General features: G+C 39.5%; 1 protein-coding gene across 1 annotated transcript in view; it reads left to right on the plus strand.

Annotated features, from left to right (window-relative positions):
• Positions 1 to 24,923, plus strand: part of LOC114664900 (tether containing UBX domain for GLUT4) — a 233,585-nt gene that overhangs the window by 36,383 nt on the left and 172,279 nt on the right. The gene's annotated exons all lie outside the window — the stretch shown is intronic.

The following is a 24,923-nucleotide window of genomic DNA, read 5'->3' on the forward strand; positions in this document are numbered from 1 at the left end:
ATTTATTTTTATAAGAAGGATATGAAATAATCTGTCCTCTTAAAAATGCCTTCAGAGTTTCCCAGGGTAGTCTTGCAGAGACGTCTGGGGATGCATTTATCCTAATAAAATAATCAATTGTGCAATTTTCGTCAGCTAATGACAGGGGGTTAAGATGCCAGCTTCGAGATAAGTGTGTTGATCATAGTGACTTAAGGTCCATGATGTGGTCGAAGATGACAATAGTGTTGTACTTGCAAGATAAAAACTTTTATCTGCTGGAATCCAGGCACTTCCAGGCAGGCAGAAGGTGCAAGTGCATTGAGGGTGGAGACTACATTGAGAATTGACATTATTGGTTTTATTAAGGTTCGTTCCATTTTCTAATAAATCCCATTTTCTAACTTTAGCTGGACACCTCCTTGTACTATCTTGCCATTAAAACCTATTAAGTGAGTGAAAGCTTTATTTTTTTTAATTCATCATTAAGACCTTTGATATTACAACTTACAGTGCATCCAGAAAGTATTCACAGTGCATCACTTTTTCCACATTTTGTTATGTTACAGCCTTATTCCAAAATGGATTAAATTCATTTTTTTCCTCAGAAGTCTACACACAACACCCCATAATGACAACGTGAAAAAGTTTACTTGAGATTTTTGCAAATTTATTAAAAATAAAAAACTGAGAAAGCACATGTACGTAAGTATTCACAGCCTTTGCCATGAAGCTCAAAATTGAGCTCAGGTGCATCCTGTTTCCCCTGATCATCCTTGAGATATTTCTGCAGCTTCATTGGAGTCCACCTGTGGTAAATTCAGTTGATTAGACATGATTTGGAAAGGCACACACCTGTCTATATAAGGTCCCACAGTTGACAGTTCATGTCAGAGCACAAACCAAGCATGAAGTCAAAGGAAATGTCTGTAGACCTCCGAGACAGGAATGTCTCGAGGCACAGATCTGGGGAAAGTTAGAGAAAAATTTCTGCTGCTTTGAAGGTCCCAATGAGCACAGTGGCCTCCATCATCCATAAGTGGAAGAAGTTCGAAACCACCAGGACTCTTTCTAGAGCTGGCCGGCCGTCTAAACTGAGCTATCGGGGGAGAAGGGCCTTAGTCAGGGAGGTGACCAAGAACCCGATGGTCACTCTGTCAGAGCTCCAGAGGTCCTCTGTGGAGAGAGGAGAACCTTCCAGAAGAACAACCATCTCTGCAGCAATCCACCAATCAGGCCTGTATGGTAGAGTGGCCAGACGGAAGCCACTCCTTAGTTAAAGGCACATGGCAGCCCGCCTGGAGTTTGCCAAAAGGCACCTGAAGGACTCTCAGACCATGAGAAAGAAAATTCTCTGGTCTGATGAGACAAAGATTGAACTCTTTGGTGTGAATACCAGGTGTCACGTTTGGAGGAAACCAGGCACCGCTCATCACCAGGCCAATACCATCCCTACAGTGAAGCATGGTGGTAGCAGCATCATGCTGTGGGGATGTTTTTCAGCGGCAGGGACTGGAGACTAGTCAGGATAAAGGGAAAGATGACTGCAGCAATGTACAGAGACATCCTGGATGAAAACCTGCTCCAGAGTGCTCTTGACCTCAGACTGGGGCGACAGTTCATCTTTCAGCAGGACAACGACCCTAAGCACACAGCCAAGATATCAAAGGAGTGGCTTCATGACAACTCTGTCAATGTCCTTGAGTGGCCCAGCTAGAGCCCAGACTTGAATCCGATTGAAAATCTCTGGAGAGATCTTAAAATGGTTGTGCACCGACATTTCCTATCCAACCTGATGGAGCTTGAGAGGTGCTGCAAAGAGGAATGGGCAAAACTGGCCAAGGATAGGTGTGCCAAGCTTGTGGCATCATATTCAAAAAGACTTGAGGCTGTAATTGCTGCCAAAGGTGCATCGACAAAGTATTGAGCAAAGGCTGTGTATACTTGTGTACATGTGATTTCTCAGATTTTTTTATTTTTAATAAATTTGCAAAAATCTCAAGTAAACTTTTTTCACGTTGTCATTATGGGGTGTTGTGTGTAGAATTCTGAGGGAAAAAAGTGAATTTAATCCATTTTGGAATAAGGCTGTAACATAACAAAATGTGGAAAAAGTGATGCACTGTGAATACTTTCCGGATGCACTGTACATAATTCACTGTTTTGTCATATAAACATAGCTTCTGAACTTTTGTTGACTTGTTGTAGTCTTAGGTTAAGGTAGTACATTTTAACATATGATGGTTTTGACGTAGATTTCATATTATTGTCAGGTGTTATGGCTATGAAGCCTATTGTCAGTTATTGGAGTATAAAGGATAAATAAGAAATAGCAAAGCTCTCTTCCCATCCCCATCCCCTCACCGATTTTTGCCTCCCCAGTGAGGCAGACCACACTTCACAAACTCCTGGGGCCTCATGTATAACGTTGTGTGTAGAATTCACACTATAATATGGCGTTTGGACAAAAGCGGAAATGTGCTTACGCACAAAAAATCCAGATGCATAAATCTGTGTGAATGCCAACTTCCACGTTCTTCTGCTACATAAATCCGGTCAGCATGAAAAGTAACACACGTTCACGTGCCTGCTATCCCGCCCCAACTCCTCCCAGAATTACACCTCTTTGAATATGCAAATCAATATAAATAGCCCTTAAGCTCAGCCTTTTGTGAAAAGACAATGGCAAAAGCACGGGGGAAAATAGAAGAATTTCAGCGAATACCAAGTGGAGGCAAGGAAAAACATACTATTTGTTGGTTTAAACAGTGATATAATCAACAAAAGGAAGTTGATCGAGTGACATAAATTGTGGGAGAAACTCGAAAGCTCAAGTTCACAAGGTTGCACAGTGCCCGAAATAAAGAAGTTGTCAGATATCAAAATTGCCGTGAAAAGGCGAGTCGTAGCCCACCGTCTGAGTGTCATATGAAAGCATATTAGGGTACAGAGAAAAAAAAAAATAGGCACACAGTGGGATAAAAGCACGAGATGTCAACTTTAATCTCGAAATTTCAACTTTAATACGTAGTTTATTTTGTCATTAAAGTAGAACATCATAAACTTCATCTTAAAATCATTTAGTTTACTAGTTTCTCAAATTCCATCGTAACTAAAGTAGCACGTTAAATGCTTTGTTTTGAATTTGATCTTCTATGTGCTCTATGTGCACTACCTGCTTCTTAAACGGGCTTTCTCTTCCTTCGACAGGACACAGAATCCATTACATTCTTAATATTACAGCTTTCTTAATAATTAAAATACTGAGATGTATACGTGATATTTTCATGATGATAGGAGTTAAAGCATGTTATTAAACATGGGAACACGATGGCGCAGTTATAGTGATGAGCAGGCGGCTCGTCCACAGATTGTTCCTGCCTCCCGCAAGATGCTTGCTGCGCCATGCGCTACCTTCGATGAAATAATTTATTGCAGCAGTACTGTCTCTTTCAAACATACTAACTCCCAATTCCTGTCCTTCCTTTTCTTTCTCCAAGTAACCAATCGCCACACAATCAGCTCTGTAATAGATGTTAAGCCATCTGTAAGCTTAGAACGTTGATTCTTCAAAACTTTTAAGGAACATTGAAATATCTTTGTAGTACATGTTTAATTATTCTATCCATCTGTCTTTCCGCAGTGTCACGCCAACCCCAGCAAGAATACAGCGCGAGGCAGGAACAATCTTTGAATGGAGCATCAGCTCCTTGCTAGTGCTGCGGCACCGTGGCCTCACATGTTTAATTATTAACAACTAGCTAAATACCCAGTGGCTTCGCTCACTGCGTGCAAGGGAAAAAAACTAACATTTAACATGCAGCATTTATAAAATAAATTTGTTAATTACCAATGTTATTTTTGAACAAATAAAGAGCATTTACAATAACATAGAAATTCTATAAATATTAATTATTAAGTAGTAAAACATTTTGATAAAAGAATTTGAAGAAGATATAAGAAGCGTATAAATTATTAAACAGTCAAACATTAACATTTAAGAAGTAAAGATGCATTGAGTACTACTGCAGTGGTTTCGGGCAAACTACCTGCTTGACAACCTTGCACTATGTGCCTGTGATTTAAGAGAAAAATTATTCTGAGAAATGTGGAATGCTACCTTTCCGTGCTTAACGGGCAGAAGGTCCAAACAATTCCCAAGTCCAATACTTAACATGAAGAGGTCGGTACATCTTTTTAGATGTAAACCCTCCATCTTCTTAAAAGAATTCATCACAAAAGCGATCTTGAATGTTGCTGGGTTTTAGTGAACCGAATTCATCTTAAGGTACAGTAAGTAGCCATGCATCGCAATTTAGCAAGAGAGTCCCACTTCGATAGCGCCGATTACACTTATTCGCAAAGATTTCCACTGTCCCAGGAGCCGACGGAGCACTTGAAGTGTGACAAACAGTGCGAGAAGAGAGGACGCTGCCCGAAACTGTGAAGCTGTTGACCCGGAAGAAAAGCCGGACATTCCGAGCCTCCCAGCTTCCACTTTGTTCTTATGACCCCTCGCCGCTGAAGGCGGTCTCGTCTTCACATTGTTTACAGCTCGGCGCAGTCAAAAAGTAGAAAGACGCAAAGCTGTTTTCTTCATCTCTTGTACTATCAAGTACTGCGAAATAAAAAAAAAGTTACAATGTGGCAGTTTTCTCTGTGAGGACGGCTCAGCGCTTGAGTCCAGAGAGGAGGGCTGGGAGAGGGCGAAGCGGGTGGAAAGTTCTATGGTGATTAGTTCCTATATTATAATGATGTTCTGTGGCCATACGTAATTTCTGTTACCCGTGGTCATACGTCATTTCAGTTTCAAACACGAAAAGAATTTTATTTCTATAGATATAGATTATTTAAATGAAGTTAGTTTTATCTGTATAATATAATAAACATATTTTGCTGCATTTCATCTTAAAAATGATATCGTCATCATATGTAAATATGTGCTTTATACAGTGGCGCAGGTTATGCAATATTGTAACTGTATCACAAGTTTATAGTGAGGTAATTGTACTTGTAAGTACAAACAGTTCTATAAGGAGCACTTGATGGATTGATTGAGTGCGTTTATAGTTCTTGGGATGAAACTGTTTCTAAACCGTGAGGTCCGTACAGGAAAGGCTCTGAAGCGTTTTTCGGGTGAGAGCAGTTCAAATAGTGAATGGCTGCGGCAGCGTGTGCTTGATTCTGTATACCGATAATTCTCTTTCCAATCAGCTGCTCCGAGTGGTGCAATGAGAGTAACAACGCTAAAGCAGCTATGGTGTTTGGAATAGTTTGGCCATTCTGTGGACCATTATATTGTTACAGGTTACTTACAATCAGATGCCATAAACTAATAAACAGTATGTGGTTAATTTCAGTGTATTTATAAAGCCGCGTCAGAGATGTGGATCTGAAAAAGAAAGGGAAACCACACTGGATCAGTAGCACTGCTTTGACGCTGGGTGCCACCAGTTTGCAAAACCGAGAAAATGTGCGTGGCTTTACACCAAGTTTAGGTTTTATACATCGCGATTTGAGCGTGGAAACGGGCTTACGCAACATTTTTGTGTGTCATCCTTTTCCTTTTCTTCCTGAACCTTATCTTTGGTGCTCATGCTTTTTTATTCTTGCATATAATGGAAATACAGGATATCATGGGATAATAATAAAGAAAAGAGTAACATAACACTGCTGCTATCGGACCTCACCTCTAGCTGTCTGGATGTCTGTCTAGATTTGGTATTTTGTAATAACTAGGACAGAATGGAGGGTTTAGAGGTGATTGAACCACTAGGGTCATATGACAAAATGTGGGATAAGCCTTTAAGTGCAGAGACATTCAAGAAGCCATAGAACAGGTTTAACTGTGTTTTACATATAATTCAGGACAGGTACTTACCAAAATTTGGAATAAGAAGGAAAGTAAAGAATCTCCACAGTTGGTTAGTAATTAGTTGAAAAGGAAGCTGCACAGGAAAAAAAAAACAGGTGTACAATGTCTATAAGATGTATAACTTCAATGCAAACCGTAAGACATATGAGAGCATGAGGACAACCATTAAGAATGATATTAGGGAAGCTGAAGAGTGTGGATTTCTTTTTTCATCTGTTTGCAACTGCCTGCAGAGAAAACAAAGAAGTGTAAGTAATGTTAAGCTTTTATCATCTGACACTTCTTTGATGTTTTATTACCAAGTTGAAGGGAATCATCCATAATGAGGAATTGCTTTATTTTCAATAAACAATAATTTTGTCAAAAGGCATACTGTACTAATGTTTGGAGCACTGCACTCAAATATTTATATAACCGTATAAAAGTGAGCCACATGGTGCTACTTACTTAGCTTTCATGAACTTAATCCTAGCAATGGTATGCTCCCAACAAAGAGAACTGCAAATTACTTGTTAAACTAATATACATCTCTGTTGAAGAAGTCATGGAAAGCAAAGTCAGATAACTCAAGCCACTATGTTTTATTAATCAAAACACAAATCTCCAATAAAAACTATACGCAGCAAAGGTTTGAAAAAAATGTTCTATATCCAGGTAAGAGATGCGTCATTCACCCCCAGTTTTATTATGAAGTTGTATTACATTTACTTTATTCCAAATGAGAGACAGAATTTGAAAAAAATATGAAACAAGTGGGGCTATATACTGTAGAACTGCAACGGAATATTGGTTGAATAGAACTATAGAAACATGCCAGAGTGTAATGTTTCATTATAAAGTTCGAATCCCATTGTACCGAATACCGAAGTAACAAAATTCTCAGAATAGTGATTACTTTTTGTGGGCCCAGACAAACGTTCATACAACATGATGTTTAACGGTTTTCATTTTAATTAAATGTAAAATTCTGTATAACAAATGTTAAGTTTCTGGCCAAAATACTTGCAATGGAAATAAAGAAAAATGTTTCTTTCTGTTGTATCAAAAGATCAAACTACATTTACTAATGACTGACAATTACTTTCACATAATCAAATATGTACAACATAATACAGTATAACCTCTGGTCACGAACGTTTCAGAACATGTACAAATCGGGTTACGATCAAAAAGTTTGCCAAAATTTTGCATCTGTTCACGACCACACGCTCTTGTGGCGAACAAAAACACTGGCGGCCAGATTCCCTATGTGCGTTTGTATGCGCCAATGATGTGCCATTCTCTGTTTCCCATTTTCTTTTGTTTGCGTATACAGGGCCTAACAAAGCAGCTGATGTTGTAAAAGGAGTTATAATGTTAACCAAGCAGAGGCCTCAAGCTGGAAGAGGTGGAAAAACTGTTGCTAGTGTGGTTGAACGAGAAGCAACTTGCAGGGGATAGCGTAAGCGAGCCGATCATATGCGAGAAAGCCAGGAAGATTCATGGCAATTTGCTGAAAAAAAAAATCCTTCTTGGAGTGGCGAAGGTGAGGAATTTAAAGCCAGTAGAGGATGGTTTAAAATGAGAGAAGTGGCATTTATTTTTTTTTCTCTGTGCTTAAAACTCATAAAAGTGTTTACAGCGAGCGGTTTGTAAGGGTCTAGAGTGAACTCTTACAATGTTAGTTTTCTCTGTTGTTCAAGGTTTTCTCTGTGTTATTCAATGTTTTTACATTTAGTTTACTATTACACTGTGCATTATATGATATATATTTTTTCAGCACAAAAATAGTTAATTATATTTACATACAGTTCGTACGGTCTGGAATGGATTAATTGTATTTACATACAATTTTTTTGGGGAAATTACATTCGGGTCGTGTCCAGAGTTTTGGAAAGAATTGCGGTCGTGACCAGAGGTACCACTGTACTGTGTAATATATATGTTGTTTCATAATTCACAGATATTCCAGAGAATGTTCTGCTGTATGTGGTTACAGAAAAAGCCTTGAATACTTTTTATTGTATTAATCTGCAGAATGACATAGCAGTTAAATATAAAAGACCTAGACCCAAAAACAAAATTTTATTGACTAAACCCACCATACTAATCAACTTTGCATACCTTTTCCTTGTCTGAAAAATGTACTTCCTCATTAAAGTTGAAAATGTCCAGAGGAAGAATTAACTGAGATAAAGGACTACAGAGATTTGCATTTGTTTTCTCAAACATTACTCTTTTAATGTTCTTTGGCTGTATTTTCTCTGAAATATGTAGCATCATGATAATTGTGTGTTATGATGTAATCTATACATATAAAGAAGAGTTGGGATCCGTGTGGCTGTGTTTGTGTGTTTGTGGAGGGACGGAGAGTTAAGTTGGGTGTTGGAGTCACGTGATCATCTCCCCTCCCATTCACCTCATTTCATTCACTTCATTTCGCTCCGAGCTGAGCTCCGCAGCCGACGCCGTCTTGCCGTCCTTTCTCCTTTACTGATTTACTGTTTAGTAGACGCGGTACTTACTGAATAGTATTTTTTCCTTTAGTGTTTCTACTTAGTGTTTCTTAGTGTTTAGTAGACACGGTGTGCGAAAGGAGAGTTGGGATCCGAGAGACTATGTTTGTGGAGGGATGGAGAGTTAAGGCAGGTGGGGGAGTCACGTGATCATCTCCCCTCCCATTCACCTCATTTCATTCACTTCATTTCGCTCCGAGCTGAGCTCCGCAGTTGACGCGGTTAGTTCTTTCTCCTTTACTGATTTACTGTTTAGTAGACGCGGTACTTACTGATTAGTATTTGTTCCTTTAGTGTTTCTTAGTGTTTAGTAGACGCGGTGTGCCGGTGTTCCCGGTGGTGTTGCGGTTTAGTGTTACTTTCTACTTCGTTTTTGTACTTTAGTGTTTAATAATAAATAATAATAATTCATTTCATTTATATAGCGCTTTTCTCAGTACTCAAAGTGCTAAAATAGTGAGTGATACTTAGCTGATAGCAGTGTAGAAGCAGCACAGCACAACGCAGCCGGTAGGACAGGCGGGTGTGGTAGCGTAGGTGAGCGGCGATAGCAAGCAGCAGGAGGAGGAAGCAGGATTTGGATGTTCCAATACACAGCCATAAACAGTAACGCTTGGTAATTTCAGGCGTGATCGCCCCGAAGCCATAAGCCAGGTTAGTATGAACATCAGATCAGTTACTAGTCGTAGAGTACTGTAAGATGAAACGTGAGCAGATCAGCATAGCGAATATAATCACGGAGACCGATCATCCCGAGGTGCTAGATCGCCAGGTACAAAGAAATGTTCATAGGTCTCGTCCTGTGATCCACAGACTCAGCTGTTCCCAGTAAAGTGGAGTCCATAAAATCTGTAAATATTAAGCCAAATCCAAGCAATTCGAGTCAGCTGTATCCATGAACTATACGTACAATAAACGAAATAAAACAAGCATAAGAACGCGCAGAATTAAGGCGAATTTTGCGAAATGTGTTGTTAACAGGGAGGAGTGGCGACAACAAGCGTGCGCCAGCGTCCCCTCACCTGCTATAATAAAGCAGTTATAATAAAGAAGTTTAGTAGACTTTTACTTTATCTCATTTAGTGTTCTTCCCGGCGGTATTGCCGTTTTTTAGTGATAGTGTCTACTTAGTGTTTGTGTTTAGTGTTATGGAAGGAGTGATCTTACCACTGTCAGATTTTGCAATGAATGAGTTGGTAAATAATGATTATTTATCAACAGATCACACGAGCAAATTCAACAAAATTTTAGCTGCGCATACAATTTCCAGCCTCAAAAGGTTTTGCTAATGTGGACTCCTGACATACCTATAATGCCCATTCCACAAAATGCAAAACATATTCAAATATTACCTTCTGCAGCTACTGAACGAGTGACTCACTGAGTGTGTACCTATTATGATGGTGCTGTAATTCATGTCTATGACAGTTTAAACGCTGATAAAAAATTCAACCTCACCGAAGAGCAGCTTCGTTTCCTTCATGCTTTGTTTCCTTACAAACCTCCCATAGTTTATGAAGACGCACAGCAACAATTAAATCATACAGATTCTGGTGTATTCTCAATTGCATTTGCTGTGTGTATTTCTTTAGGTATTGACCCAAGTGATGTATATAAAAAATGTAAATGTTCGTTTGTTCAAAACCTTAAATCTCCGAAAGTTCTACACCGATTGCTTTGAAATTTTGACACAACGTTGCATTCGAATACGCGCGTGTTTTTATATACATATTATATAGATGTCACACCTGTGAAAGGTAAAAACATGCTTTTTTTGAAAACACAGTGCCATCTGTTGGACGTAAAAGCAACACACGCCATACTAAATATTTTACGATTCTATTTCAATGTTTCGATCAAATACATTTGTAAGTACGTGAATAAAGGCACCGACATGGCAGTTTTTGGCGTGCAACCAGAAAGAAGTGATAGGAATGCGGTCATACATATCGATAAAATCGCACAGTATTAGGCTGGAAGATACATAAGCAGCAATGAAACTATATGGTGAATTCTTTCATTTCCTATACATGAACGAAGTCCAGATGTTGTTCACTTAGCAGTACATCTAGAAAATGGACAACGCGTTTATTTCACAGCTGGAAATGTGCACCAAATAGCCCTGAATCCACCGGCTACAACGTTAACTGCTTTCTTTACGTTATGTCAAAATGACGCGTTTGCGAAAACACTGCTGTATTCGTAAGTGCCTACGTATTACACATGAAATGCGAGTAGAAAATCATTTGAACAACGCAAGCGAGGAGAGCGAGTCAACGGACAACCTGGCATATTCAAAGAAACTACGATAGACAGACTGTACACCGTGGATCCCAATCAAGATGAATGCTTCTTTGTTCACATGCTGTTGGTAAATGTGCCCGGTCCAACGTCTTTCCAGCAATTGAGAATTATCAACGGCGTTACACATGCCACTTTCCGAAGTACATGTCAAGCTCTGAATTTATTGGAGAACGACCGACACTGGGATGTATACATTAATGACGCGTGCAACACGTCACATCCAAATCAAATTCGTGCATTGTTTGTAATCATATTGACAGCCTGCTCTCCTTCATCTCCAACACAGTTATGGGAGAAATATAAATCGCACATGGCTGAAGATATTTTCAGTCGAATACGCAAGTAAAATTCAAATATAAACATGGATTTCACAGCAGAAATTTACAAATAAGCGTTGATAATGATTGAAGATTTGTGCTTAGAAATCGCGAACAAAGTTCTCAATCAATTGGGAATGCCATCACCGAATTGATCTGCTGCTGCTTCGTTCGATGTAGAATTGCGTCATGAACAAAATTACAACACGGGCGATCTTTTGTCATATGTGCAATCAAATATTCCTAAGCTAACGCTTCAGCAAAAAGGCATTTACTATCAAATAATGCAAACTGTCAATAACGGGGTTGGAGAAATCTGGAAATTGGGAACGGAAAGGTGCCGGTTGATCTGGCCTCAGGACGAATTTCATTGCCTCATAACTTCTGCAATTTATTGACGTCAAAAGAAGAATTGGTTGAAAAAGTATTTCCCAATATTCAAACCAATTATAAGAATCACGATTGGCTGAGTGAACGAGCTATTCTTGCGGCCAAAAACAAAGATGTCTACGAACTTAACAATATTATTCAGTCTAACATTCTGCACAGACAATGGAACAACAAAAAATATTGTATACCCACAAGCATTGTGAAATTAAACATATTAGAAACATGCGCTTTCTCTTTTCTTGCTTTTCCATTTAACCAGACTGAGCCACAGCAACGCATGGCTGGGTACAGCTATATTACATATATATATATATTCACGGCATTCGTAGTCTGTGTCACAATCTGATTGTATGGGTGGTTACCTACCAGGTAACGCTTGTGGTTGGTCAGCAATCTGCTAACATCCGCCACGGTGCCCTCAGTTTGTGAGGAGCAGATCATAGAATGGTTGAAATAGTTTACTGTCAAATAAATGCAAAGAGTACACGACACGTGTTTCGCCCTCATTCTGGGCTCATCAGGTGTACACACTCTGCACTCCCTCTTGGGAATCGAACCTCGGACGTCAGCGCCAGAGGCGATGCCCCTAACGTTGCGCCACGGCGTGTGGTTCGTTTATTTGACAGCATATATATATACCAATAATGTTACTGAGAAACTTGCAGCCACCGAAACTTTGTAATGGCACGAGACTTCATGTCACATGCCTGCAAAAGAACCTAATTGAGGCAACTATTTTTACTGGCAGTGGCTCAGGGGAGAGAGTTTTTATTCCTCGCATCCCCGTTATACCCTCTGATCTCCCATTTCAATTCAAACACCTCCAATTTCCAGTAAGGCTCTGCTTCACAATGACAATTAATAAGTCTCAGGGACAGACCCTACAAAAGGTTGGCATTGATTTGAGGCAAGATTGCTTTTCACATGGCCAGCTATACGTTGCATGCTCAAGAGTAAGCTCAGTGCACAGCTTGGTCATATTACAACCGGAGGGGCGAACTGACAATGTGGTATACAAAGAGATCCTTAACAAATAATTATTGGTACATTTTCCCTCAGTTTATTATTTAAAATTTTAAAGCAGTACTTAACCGCTGCGAAGCGCGGGTATTTTGCTAGTTTAAGATATTTAAAAGAAAGAAACGGCTTTCTGATAGGACTTTTCTTGCAATATTGAAACAGCCTGTTTTGTTCAAACAGCTTGTCATGTTACTTGACTACTGAAAATGTACCTTGCTTGTTATTGCTGTAGTATTTGCTTAAGAACTACCTGAATGTTTTGTTAATTAATTTAAGTAGAAAGTGTAACAGTCTGTTATATTGTGAGTCCAAAGTATTGTTTAGGTATGCATGTTTTTGTTGATAGGAGATAAAAACTGGTTTAAACAAAATGTCTAACGAAGAACTGCTACCATAATACATTTATGGATTCAAAAGCTGTTTCTAAATTATACAGACATGATTTGCTATAAAAGAGCTGATCAGAGATAAGAAAGGAGAATTAGAAAAGTTAAGACAAGAAAGTTGAGTTACTTCAACCAACGCAAGAAACTATCCACTTGGAAAGACTACACAACTGTTAATACAAATTGTTTAATGTTTGCAGATTATTTTTCTTTTGTTGATGGTACTATGTGTTTAAATAATGCTTAATAAATGTGAAACTTTTTCTCCTGCCTGTTCTGATACTGTATCTAATTGGCTATAGTTACAGATGTAAAAGAAAAGGGAAAGTATTAAACTACAACAGCAGTCAATCCAGAAAGAGTGGTAAGAGTATGGCATTTGGGACAGTCTTTTAATGGCTACATAATAAAGATTATAAAGGGGAAGAAGGTCACCCCATGACCCTGCCATGACAAAACAGTTCCCCAACGGCAAAATTTCAGAACAAACTCTAATGTATTGTCTTGCCAATGGAGAATCTATACAAATTTTAATGTGTTGTAAAACAGAAGTCTGTTTTTCAAAGTAAAACTCTATCTTTATATCTTTAAAGGCAAAATCAACCTCAATATAATCTAAAATTAAGATATTTAATGTCATGAAGTAACACACATCTCCATTACATATGTGACAGTGTTGTAAAATTCAAGTTACTCTCCATATTATTTTCAGATTACTTTCTATTAATATACTTATTGTAATGTGATGTTAGCTCATGGTTTAAGCTAATATTGTTAGTTTTACTATGGCCTAATACTCCACCTAGGATGAATTAATTATTTGAGCCTCTCTACATTCTTATCGGTTTTCTTTTCCTTGTTGTTGAATTAGATTACAGAATCACAACGTTTCCAGATATAGCAAATGTTTAAAGAAAATCAGAAATATTAATAGGCAGTTAAGGAAGATTATCACTGAATATACAGAAGTCTTCCTAAAAATGTCAAGTATTATAGCAATAAGAGAGCAGTCAGGACAAAGTATGTGTTTTAAGAACAGTATGGGAAAATAATATATGCAGAATAGAATGTAGCAAATACCTTAAATTCATATTTTGCTTTATATTGTTCTATATTGGCCATTTAGTACTGTGACACAATAAGGCGAGTTCAACCTTTCATTTGTGATTGTTTTTCTCTTTACTGCTTATTATCCTTCATTCCAACCAGATATATAGTATCTCCTTAGCATAAATCAAAATTCTCCTGGATGCAAGTACTGGATAAAGCATGGTCTACTTACTATAATTGTGTTGCACAGCTGCCTTTGGTTTGTTTTTCCTTCAAGCCAAATTCTAAAGTGACTTGGTGTTCTAAATGCTGCTAATAGCTGCGCATAGCTTATGTGCATTGACTTTATCATTGTTTCCCAGACAGCTTTACTCTTCCCAAAGGGATGCATGTGTGTTAAGACAAATATCAGTTGTTGTAGTAATCTTTGCTGGTAGCTTTATAAGAAACTTTTTCACCTTACCATTGCATAAAGCCTGATAAAGTAGCTTATGAGGTTTATCTTTACATTAGTATATTTTATATACTACAAAAAGAACTTTTTTCATATAATAAGTACTAATGTTTCTTAATTTTTCACCATCATTTCTACTTGTCTCTGAGCTAGTTTTTGTGTCACTGCTCTTAGCAGCCAGAGCCTGTATTTATGAAATGTTTCAGAATTACTCCTAGGAACTACACTAAAAGTCTGACTAGGATAAGAATTTGGCCTTCCCCAGAGTAGGACATGAGAAGTATTTAGTAAGTGTCCTACACTTACTTTCAGCTAGGAGTAAGAGTTCACATTTCAGAATGAATGTTAAGATTTTATGGCAGCCTGAAGTGGTACTCATGATGACATCTTGGTTTCCTTGCAAATCATGATGATGCCTTTTAATTTCCTGATACTAACACTACAGCTTCACCACAAAGATGATGATAATATTAAGAAGAAATAGGAAAACATAATAATGTGAGATATTGTGGTAAACTGCATGTAATTGTTGCCACTTTGGAACAACATTAAGAATAATACTGAAACAAGCACCGAGATGAAGAGACAGAGACACACATACTGTATGAGAGTAAAGCCAGAAATCGGCATGTTTATTTAACATAGGTCTGGGCAATAAAGACAAAAAAATCATATCTCAATATTTTTTGGCTGAATGGCAATATATGATACAGTAGACCCCCGTGAAAATGTGGTTCAGGGTTTGCGGCCTCAGTCGTTCGCGGATTTTTCCTTAGAACTTAACTACTAATTGTTAGTGGAAACCGCAAATATCCTCCACAATTTTCTGTGGCTTTTTTCGTGGCAATACTGCACTGCAGAGAGAACAGGAAGCAACCATAGAGGAAAATGCGGCTTGGGATGGTGAAAGTAGCCAATCCGAGAGCGTACTCTACTAGAACTTGAAACTGCAACTCCCAGCAGTCCCTGCAGTGGGCTCTGATTGGTCTTCTGCTGAGGGTGCTGGGGCTGTTGGGGTCAAAGAATGCCAGGGTGGCTTTTAAAAAGGGGGCTGGTGACCAGAAGAAAAAAGTTTTTGTAATTTATGTTTCAAGTTCCTGTCTCTCTGCCTGCCTTCTGTTGGGTTACCTGTACTTATTCGTTTTGTCCTGGATCGTTTTGTGGTTGGGGTCTGAATAGTCTGCTGTCTGCCTGTGTATATGAGGACTGTAAGTGGATTTATTGCCATCCTGCAAAGAAAGGAGCGTTCCTGAACCCGTCCACCTTCACCATTTCAGGAACTAGCGGTAGGACTATCTTTACATTCCCATTCAACATGTGGATCTCTGGACTATCTATTTTCATCATTACATTTCATCTGTTGCCATTTTTCACGGACTTTACTGTGTGTGTTTTGTTTGTGCTTTGTTGTATTTAATGTATTACCGCCATAAGGGGAACAGGGGTGTTATCTTTGTTTTTATTACATTCTTTATTTGCTGTTTGATTACCGGTTTGCTTTGTTTTTGTCTCTCTTTGTGAGTGCGTGCTGGTCGGGTCAAGGCTGGGTGCGTACCTGGAATCTCCACCATAAAAATAAATCACTGTCTTCTCAACGATGTGAATCTTCGTGGCACCGGACTGCTACACTGTTATTAATTTCTCCTTGTTGCCGATTGACTGCTGCCTGTGACATATTTGACTGCTGCCCTGTGACATATCTCCAGCTGAGTGTTCTCGTGTTTTCCATTTTGTTTTTCTTAACCCTTAAACCGCCGCAATCGGCTATAGTCGTTTCCCAGTGCCATTTGCCAGCACATAGGAGCCGAGTATATTCGGCTACGTACATTCATTGAACGCCGCAACCTACTGTAGTCGGTTCCTCAGTGATACTGTGCCACTTTGCACTTTTCTTTTCATAAGGCAAGGCGTGGGTAAATGGAGCTTACAATGTCATCAGAATTGGTTTCGAGTTTTGGGTGGCAAATGCTTTGTAACTGCAGTAAGTGGAACGGAGTTTAACAGCCTCTTTGTACTGAATTTTGTGCCGCTGTTTTAAGTGATGAAAAAGATTGTTAGTGCTCACACTTTTTGTCACTACCTCCTTTCAGCATTCCTTGCAGGTTATGCAGTTCTGCTGCTCATCTGACCTGTGAAATCCAAACCATCTCCAAATAATTGATCAGTTGTTCTTCTTTTCACAGACTAAGTTGTGTTCAGTTGTAACTTGTGTGTCATGCCCCTTCATGTTGTGAGACAGCTGTTTGTACACTCGGGAGTGTAAGTGGGGGTGGGTTTCTTAGAGTACAGTAGTGAAGCCTCGAGCAGGCAGTGAGGCGTAAGTATTGATATATCTTGTCAATTTGTCTTTACTTAATAAAACATTGATCACAAAAAAAGGTTTTCCACAGGATTAAAACAAAGCTTTGTTTAAACTCTATATAAGCAATACTACCTCAATCTATATCCTGCTCTACTTATATCCCAGTGTATTTTAAAATCCCAATATATTACCCAGCCCTAATTTAACAATGAATGATCCATAGCCGTACTTCCATAAGAATCATCTTGCCACTGTTATGTCCACAGAAAATGCCTTATACAATAAGTTTCTGAAAGTGGCCACTGCTATTCTTACTCTGTTCCTGAAGTCATATTCACTCTTCCAGTGTCCCCAATCATCTTCCACTTTGCCGTGCTATGTTCTCTTTGTGACTTCCCCCTTATCCTCTGTGAGGCTTTATTTATGTAGTTTCTTGGGAATCTCCGTCTGCCTTCTTAAACCTTTTTTAGGTGGTAAGGTATAATTCAAATGTTCCAGTGGTCTATGGAATACCGAGTTCAGCATACAAGTGTGACATTTCACTGTCAATCACTCATCCTGCCCTCTTTATCTTCAGGGTAAGCTGGCTACTAAAATACAGTTTGTATCGATGACCACCTGTGTGCTTATACTGTGATATTGCTGGAGATTCACATATGCGTGCTCATCCACACTTAGGGTAATTATCTTTGTGTGTATTTGAATTTTTATGAATGCAGCTTGTTGTAACATTATTTCACATGAAATCGTCAGTAAATGTATGAATCTGCATAGGGTAGTCAAATTTTGGTACAAAATTCGAGAAATTGCTGGTTGTGACATACCCAAATCATTGCTATTATGTAAAACTGCCAACGCCTTCATTTCAGTTGACGGTGCATGACTTCTCCACATAGATGGAGTGATCACGTAACGTACAAGATTTGATACGAATATTATTCCATCTCTGTCAAATCAATATCTTCCTATGAGTTAATTGTTGTTCGTTTCCAAAGCATTCAGCCTTTTGTTTGACGTGCGTGCCGATTGTGCTATAGCGGGTCCACGGTTTAGAAATAAAGGCCAGTTTTAAATAAGTAATCGCCACACTTGCGGCTTAGATATTGCGTGGTATTGTGGCTAGAGAGGTTCTCAGATGCGTTTCCTCAATTATATGCACAGGTGAGGAATCGTCTGCATCCGTAATTGATGCTGAGAGCTGCTAATCACCACACCAGTGCCATTCCCCATTATATATAGTAGGAGCGTGAGTGCGGAGGGTAGAGAAAAAAAAAAAGATCTGAAAAAGACAACACAGGTTAAGAGGAAGGAGAAAGGCAGGAAGCTGAAAGCCGGTGCATGTGTGATTGAGCGAGCGAGTGAGAGCATGCTCACTCGAAGGACAGGCAGCTGGGATAAGTGAGCCCTTCGGGGTGTTTGGCTGGCACCCGGGGCAGTATGATTGGCTGGGGAAGCCATTGAGGGAACACAAGTCTCGGTCCGGGTAGTGGTGCCGTACGGAGCCAGAGGACGGAAGGCAACTGGACGTGGTGAAGATCAGCTGCAGGTAGGGCAACTCCCCTGGTGCATAGCCCGTATGAGAGAAGCAGTGGAACTGCCAGTTGAAAGCACCAGGTTTTGTTTTTTTAAAAGGGCTGCTTCCAGCCAGTATTTTAACCTCATTTTTAATGGAACTTTTTATTGGAATTATTTTAACCTCCACTGTTTCACCCTGGTTTTTAATGAATTTATTTATTTAATGACTATGATGCACTGCACTTTTATTTGGAAACTTTCGTTGGTTTGTAATAAAAACACTTTTGCCCCTTGCACTTTTTCCTTTGTTTGTTGTCCTCATTGACCAGCTCATCCGGTTACATTATCGACAGTGTCAGGTTCGAGAGACTCCTTAAAGGCAAGTGGGAGCCATGGAGAAGAACCCACATCTTCACACCGATCTCTGTCTGAACGCCATCCTCTGGCAACTGGTAGTGAGTTAGGACAACGCACAAGCTCTCCTAATCTTGGTGAAGTTAGATGTAGTTTGTTAAATTAGAAATTTGAATAAATGCTTTTACTACTACTTTTAATACTAGGACCAAATTTGTGTCACTCTTGAGATTGTTGAGCGAGTTAGGACCATTTTCCTTCTCTTACTGCAGGTGCTCGATAAATATTGGCACAGATATCATGTATATGTAGAAATGCAAGTAGTTCCCCTTAGCTGTGCAGTAGCAGAGCATTCTATTTTTATAAAAATTTATGATAATTGTGTGGATGTCTCTAGCCCAATTAGTAAAACTGTGATTTGTAGCTGGTTTTCCCTAGATCATAAATTTATATAGCCGTTGGCATTTAACAAAGTGGCACATTATAATATGCAGCTATTCAGGTATTTTTACATTTAAATGGATTGCACATTTCTTCTTCTTCTTTTGGCTGCTCCCATTAAGGGTTGCCACAGCGGATCATCTTTTTCCATATCTTTCTGTATCTTGTTCTGTTACACCCATCACCTGCATGTCCTCTCTCACCACATCCATAAACCTTCTCTTAGGCCTTCTTCTTTTTCTCTTCTCTGGCTGCTCTATCCTTAGCATCCTTCTCCCAACATACTCAGCATCTCTCCTCTGCACATGTCCAAACTAAGGCAATCTCGCCTCTCTGACTTTGTCTCCCAACTGCCCACCTTGAGCTGACCCTTTAATGTACTCATTTCTAATCCTATCCGTCCTCGTCACACCCAATGCAAATCTTAGCATCTTTAACTCTACTTCCAGCTCTGTCTCCTGCTTTCTGGTCAGTGACACTGTCTCCAACCCATATAACATAGCTGGTCTCACTACCATCCTGTAGACCTTCCCTTTCACTCTTGCTGATACCAGTCTGTCACAGATTACTCCTGACACTCTTCTCCACCCATTCCACCCTGCCTGCACTCTTTTTCACCTCTCTTCCACAATCCCCATTACTCTGTACTGTTGATCCCAAGTATTTAAACTCATCCACCTTCGCCAACTCTACTTCTTGCATCCTCACTATTCCACTGACCTCCCCCTCATTTACACACATGTATTCTGTCTTGTTCCTACTGACCTTCATTCCTCTCCTCTTTAGAGCATATCTCCACCTCTCCAGGGTCTCCTCAACCTGCTCCCTACTCTTGCTACAGATCACAATGTCATCAGCAAACATCATAGTCCACGGGGACTCCTGTCTAATCTCGTCTGTCAACCTGTCCATCACAATTGCAAATAAGAAAGGGCTCAGAGCCGATCCCTGATGTAATCCCACCTCCACCTTGAATGCATCTGTCACTCCTACCGCAGACCTCACCACGGTCACACTTCCCTCGTACATATCCTGTACAACTCTTACATACTTCTCTGCCACTCCAAGCTTCCTCATACAATACCACAACTCCTCTTGAAGCACCCTGGCATATGCTTTCTCCAGGTCCACAAAGATGCAATGCAACTCCTTCTGGCCTTCTCTATACTTCTCCATCAACACCCTCAGAGCAAACATTGCATCTGTGGTGCTCTTTCCTGGCATGAAACCTTACTGCTGCTCACTAATCATCACTTCACTTCTTAACCTAGCTTCCACTACTCTTTCCCATAACTTCATGCTGTGGCTCATCAATTTTATCCCCCTGTAGTTACTACAGTCCTGCACATCCCACTTATTCTTAAATATTGGCACCAGTACACTTCTTCTCCACTCCTCAGACATCCTCTCACTTTCCAAGATTCCATTAAACAATCTGGTTAAAAACTCCACTGCCATCTCTCCTAAACACCGCCATGCTTCCACAGGTATATCATCTGGACCAACGAACTTTCCATTCTTCATCCTCTTCATAGCTGTCCTTATTTCCTACTTGCTAATCCATTGCACTTCCTGATTCACTATCTCCACACCATCCAACCTCTTCTCTCTCTCGTTCTCTTCATTCATCAGCCTCTCAAAGTACTCTTTCCAACTGCTCAACACACACCCCTCGCTTGTGAGTACGTTTCCATCTTTATCCTTTATTACCTTAACCTGCTGCACATCTTTCCCAGCTCAGTACCTCTGTCTAGCCAATCGGTACAGGTCCTTTTCTCCCTCCTTAGTGTCCAACCTCTCATACAACTCATCACACGCCTTTTCTTTAGCCTTCGCCACCTCTCTCTTCACCTTGCGCCTTATCTCCTTGTACTCTTTCCTGCTTTCTGCATCTCTCTGACTATCCCACTTCTTCTTTGCCATCCTCTTCCTCTTTATTCTCTCCTGTACTTCCCCATTCCACCAACAGGTTTCCTTTTCCTCCTTCCTCTGTCCAGATGTTACGCCAAGCACCCTTCTTGCTGTCAGCCATATTACATCTGCTGTAGTTTCCCAACTGTCTGGTAACTCTTCACTACCACCCAGTGCCTGTCTCACCTTCTCCCTAAACTCAACCTTGCAGTCTTCCTTTTTCAACTTCCACCAGTTGATCCTTGGTTCTGCCCTCGCTCTCTTCCTCTTCTTGATCTCCAACATCATCCTACAGACCACCATTCTATTCTGCTTAACTACACTTTCCCCTGCCACCACTTTGCAGTCTTCAGTCTCCTTCAGATTGACTCTTCTGCATAGGATGTAATCTACCTGTGTGCATCTTCCTCCACTCTTGTACGTCACCCTATGTTCCTCCCTCTTCTTAAAATACGAATTCACCACAGCCATGTCCATCCTTTTGACAAAATCCACTATCCTCTGATCATCTTCATTCCTCTCCTTGACACCATACCTACCCATCACCTGCTTGACTCCTCTGTTCCCTTCACCAACATTTCCATTGAAATTTCCATTGAAATCCACTCCAATCACCACTTTCTGTCCCTTGGGTACACTGTTCATCACTTCATCCAACTCACTCCAAAAATCTTCTTTCTCATCCATTGCACTGCCAACTTGTGGGGCATATGCACTAACAACATTTCTCATCACACATCCAGTTTCCAGCTTCATAATCATTACTTTGTCTGACAATCTTCACCTCCAAAACACTCTTGACATACTGTTCCTTCAGAATAACCCCTACCCCATTTCTCCTCCTATCCACACCATGATATAACAATTTGAATCCACCTCTGATCCACCTGGCCTAACTCCCCTTCCATTTAGTCTCTTGCACGTACAATAAAATCAACCTTCGTGCTCTCCATCATATCTTCCAACTCTCTCCCCTTACCAGTCATACTGCCAACATTCAAAGTTCCTACCCTCAGTTCCACTCTCTTTACCTTCCTCCTCTCCTCCTGCCTCCGGACACGTCTCCCTCTTCTTCTCCTTCTTCTTCTTCGGCCAACAGTAGCCCAATTTCTGCCCGCGCCCTGTTGGCTAGCAGTACTGGTGGCGGTCGTTGTTAACCCGGAGCTCGACCGGTCTGGTATGGAAATTTGTTTTGTTGTCCGCATTTTGATTTGGCAAAATTTTATACCGGTTGCCCTTCCTGACATAACTCTCCCCATTTATCTGGGCTTGGGACCGGGGCGAAGAATCACACTGGTTTGTGCATCCCCTGTTGGTGGGTTAAATGGATTGCACATTAGGAAAAGGAAATTAACAGCTACCAGGTCTCTTGCGTTCGTTATTTTTGAAAAGGTTTTGATGTGTCTGTTAAATTGAACTTATATACTTTACAAAAAGGTTGAACATTTTAAACATACCCTTAGCACTTGAGTTTGTCATCACAGTGAAGAAATGGTTACTTTTTCTAGACGTATTAATTGGAAATTTAATATGGAATTATGTGTCTAAAGAAATTAATATCTGCAGTGCAATGATCTAAATATACAGTGTTGTTCTAAAATATTACTAATAATCTTGTTTCTTTCCAAAAATCACCTTGAATTTGATTAATTCAGTCACTATGCTTAAATAAGAAGTTTAGCACTACAGTGATTAAGTAGCATATTGGCCTGAAGGAATATTTTGCTGGAGTTGCACTCCTACTGGTTATTTAGCTAGCTATGCGACTCTTCTCTGTATTCTCCGCACATTGCCTTCTTTAGTTTGACTTCCAACAAAACAATTTCCAAATATGTTGTTTGTATGGAAAAAATTTACTTCACAATTACCAAGTGACTGCTGTTTTGTTTTTGCTCCTTTTCTAGATGATCAACTAACATCATTGCAAATAATATTTACTTAAGTTACTGTTAATGTGAGATAGAGTACATCTGAGATAGTGATGTACCAATGGTATACTGGAGAAAGGGGGAGGGTTGCCAACTCATCCTTGCATCATGCACAACAAAGGAAACAGAAGTGCACAAGTCGCATTAATACACATACCTACAAGGGGCTTGTATGGGATTGACAATTAACATAATGTGAATGTATTTAAAATTTTTTACTTTTTAAAGTATCCTAAATTTTCAAAAAAGATGAAAAATGTAATACAGTGCCAAAATCTGCACTAAAATAATGTTGACATGCTTTTCACAACTCACATCTAAATTCTGGTTACAAAGAAAAAAGAAAAGTTTTCACATTAACCCCATTTGAAAGGCTGGAGTTAATAGCCCTTTAATTTAGTGCATATGCATGACACTGTGCAAGTGGGAGGATAATCTACTTACAAACGAAGAACATTGCAAACTCAACACAGACCATGGGAAGATGCATTGCATGAAGTATTAGCTGAGAACTTAAAATGGAATAACAGTCAAGATTTGAAATATCATTTTAATTTCTTTTGAAATGGAGATTTTTGGGTGAGTTCTATCTGTCATGGCATTGAATCCTTTATATTCATTTTTTTACAACTTGTTGTAACTTTTCATAACTTGTCTAATTTGCATCCATATACAGTTATGGTTTAAATGAATACACAAAAAAAAATTGCATTTTCTTGGTTTATGTGTGAATGGAGTCGTGATGAACTGGTCCCTGCCTGGATTCAATTCCTACCTTGATTGTTTAAAAGATTGTGTGTTTGTTCAGCTCTGAATGTGTGCATGTGCTTGTGTGTTAAGTAGGTTAATTAAAGGGGAGACATAATGTATGCTTTCATATTTTGCATTTGGTTAAGGTGAGGCTGGTGGTAGGGTTTTGGGAAGGAGTATATTACTAGGCAGAATCATTTTACTTCAGAGTGTTACTAGTAACACCTCCCAGAAATGGAGAAGGGGATCCTCTGCCCCTGTGCATTGAACCATTTGTTTGAAACCCACCTGGCTATACTGAGGGAACTACAGATAACTAGTATGTAATTTTAAAATTTATGAGTAGTCTAAATTTGAGTAGTCAATACACAAAATCAACAAGTAGTCCCTGAGCAGAGTGTGAGAATATGTGAAAGCATGAGTGTGTGGCAAAGACAAATTAGCAGGCCCTGAGAGAGCAGACAAAGCAAGCAAAATGTTTTTAAAAACAACTTCCACTGAACAAAATGCTTTACAAAGATTATAATAATGTAATTTAAAAATAAAAAGCAATTTATAAGCAGTATCTAAATGTTCATAATTAAAACATATATATAAGATGTGCTCATCTAAGTAAATGTCTACGTGTGGAAGTGTATGTGACTGTCTATCTGGCCCAGAAGTGCAAGGCGGCCTGGAAGTGCGAGGCTACAGCATGAAGCTCAAAGAAGTCAACTCTGTTGCTAAAGTGAAACTGCCAAGAAAAGAGAAACTTGCTTAGCCGTTAATACACAAGAAAGGTGAGCACATCGGCAAAATGAAACCGCGGAGGTGAGAGAGCCTCGCTTAGCCACGATTGATTGATTTAAGTGCCAGAATCCATGGTTTCTAGGAGCCCTGGCTTTTTACAGCACGAGCTTACCCATAATAGACAATTTTATAAAGTTAACGAAAAAAGATGAATTTTTAACTCTAGATTTAAAAACTCTTAACAGAATGAGCTGATTTGATATTAAGAAGGAAACTGTTCCACACTCTAGTTGCAGTGACCGAAAAGCACAGTCAGCAGTTGTTTTAAATTGCGATTTTAGAACACCCAAAAGCAGCTGAGTGGAAGATCCTCATGATCTATAGACAGAATGTACGTTGAGCAGATCAGTAATATAAGAAGGGAGTAGCCCATTTTTTGCTTTAAAAACAAAAGCTAATACTTTAAAGCGTAACCTATAAGAAACAGGAAACCAATACTGGAACAACAAAACACAAAACTGAGTTAATGTGATCCTTCTTCTTAATTCCTGTCAGTAGTACAGTGATCCCTCCTCGATCGTGGGGGTTGCGTTCCAGAGCCCCCTGCGAAAGGTAAAAATCCACAAAGTAGAAACCATATGTTTATATGGTTATTTTTATATTGTCATGCTTGGGTCACAGATTTGCACAGAAACACAGGAGGTTGTAGAGAGACAGGAACTT

This window comes from Erpetoichthys calabaricus, chromosome 14 (genome assembly GCF_900747795.2).
Source record: "Erpetoichthys calabaricus chromosome 14, fErpCal1.3, whole genome shotgun sequence".
NCBI classification, from domain to species: domain Eukaryota; kingdom Metazoa; phylum Chordata; class Cladistia; order Polypteriformes; family Polypteridae; genus Erpetoichthys; species Erpetoichthys calabaricus.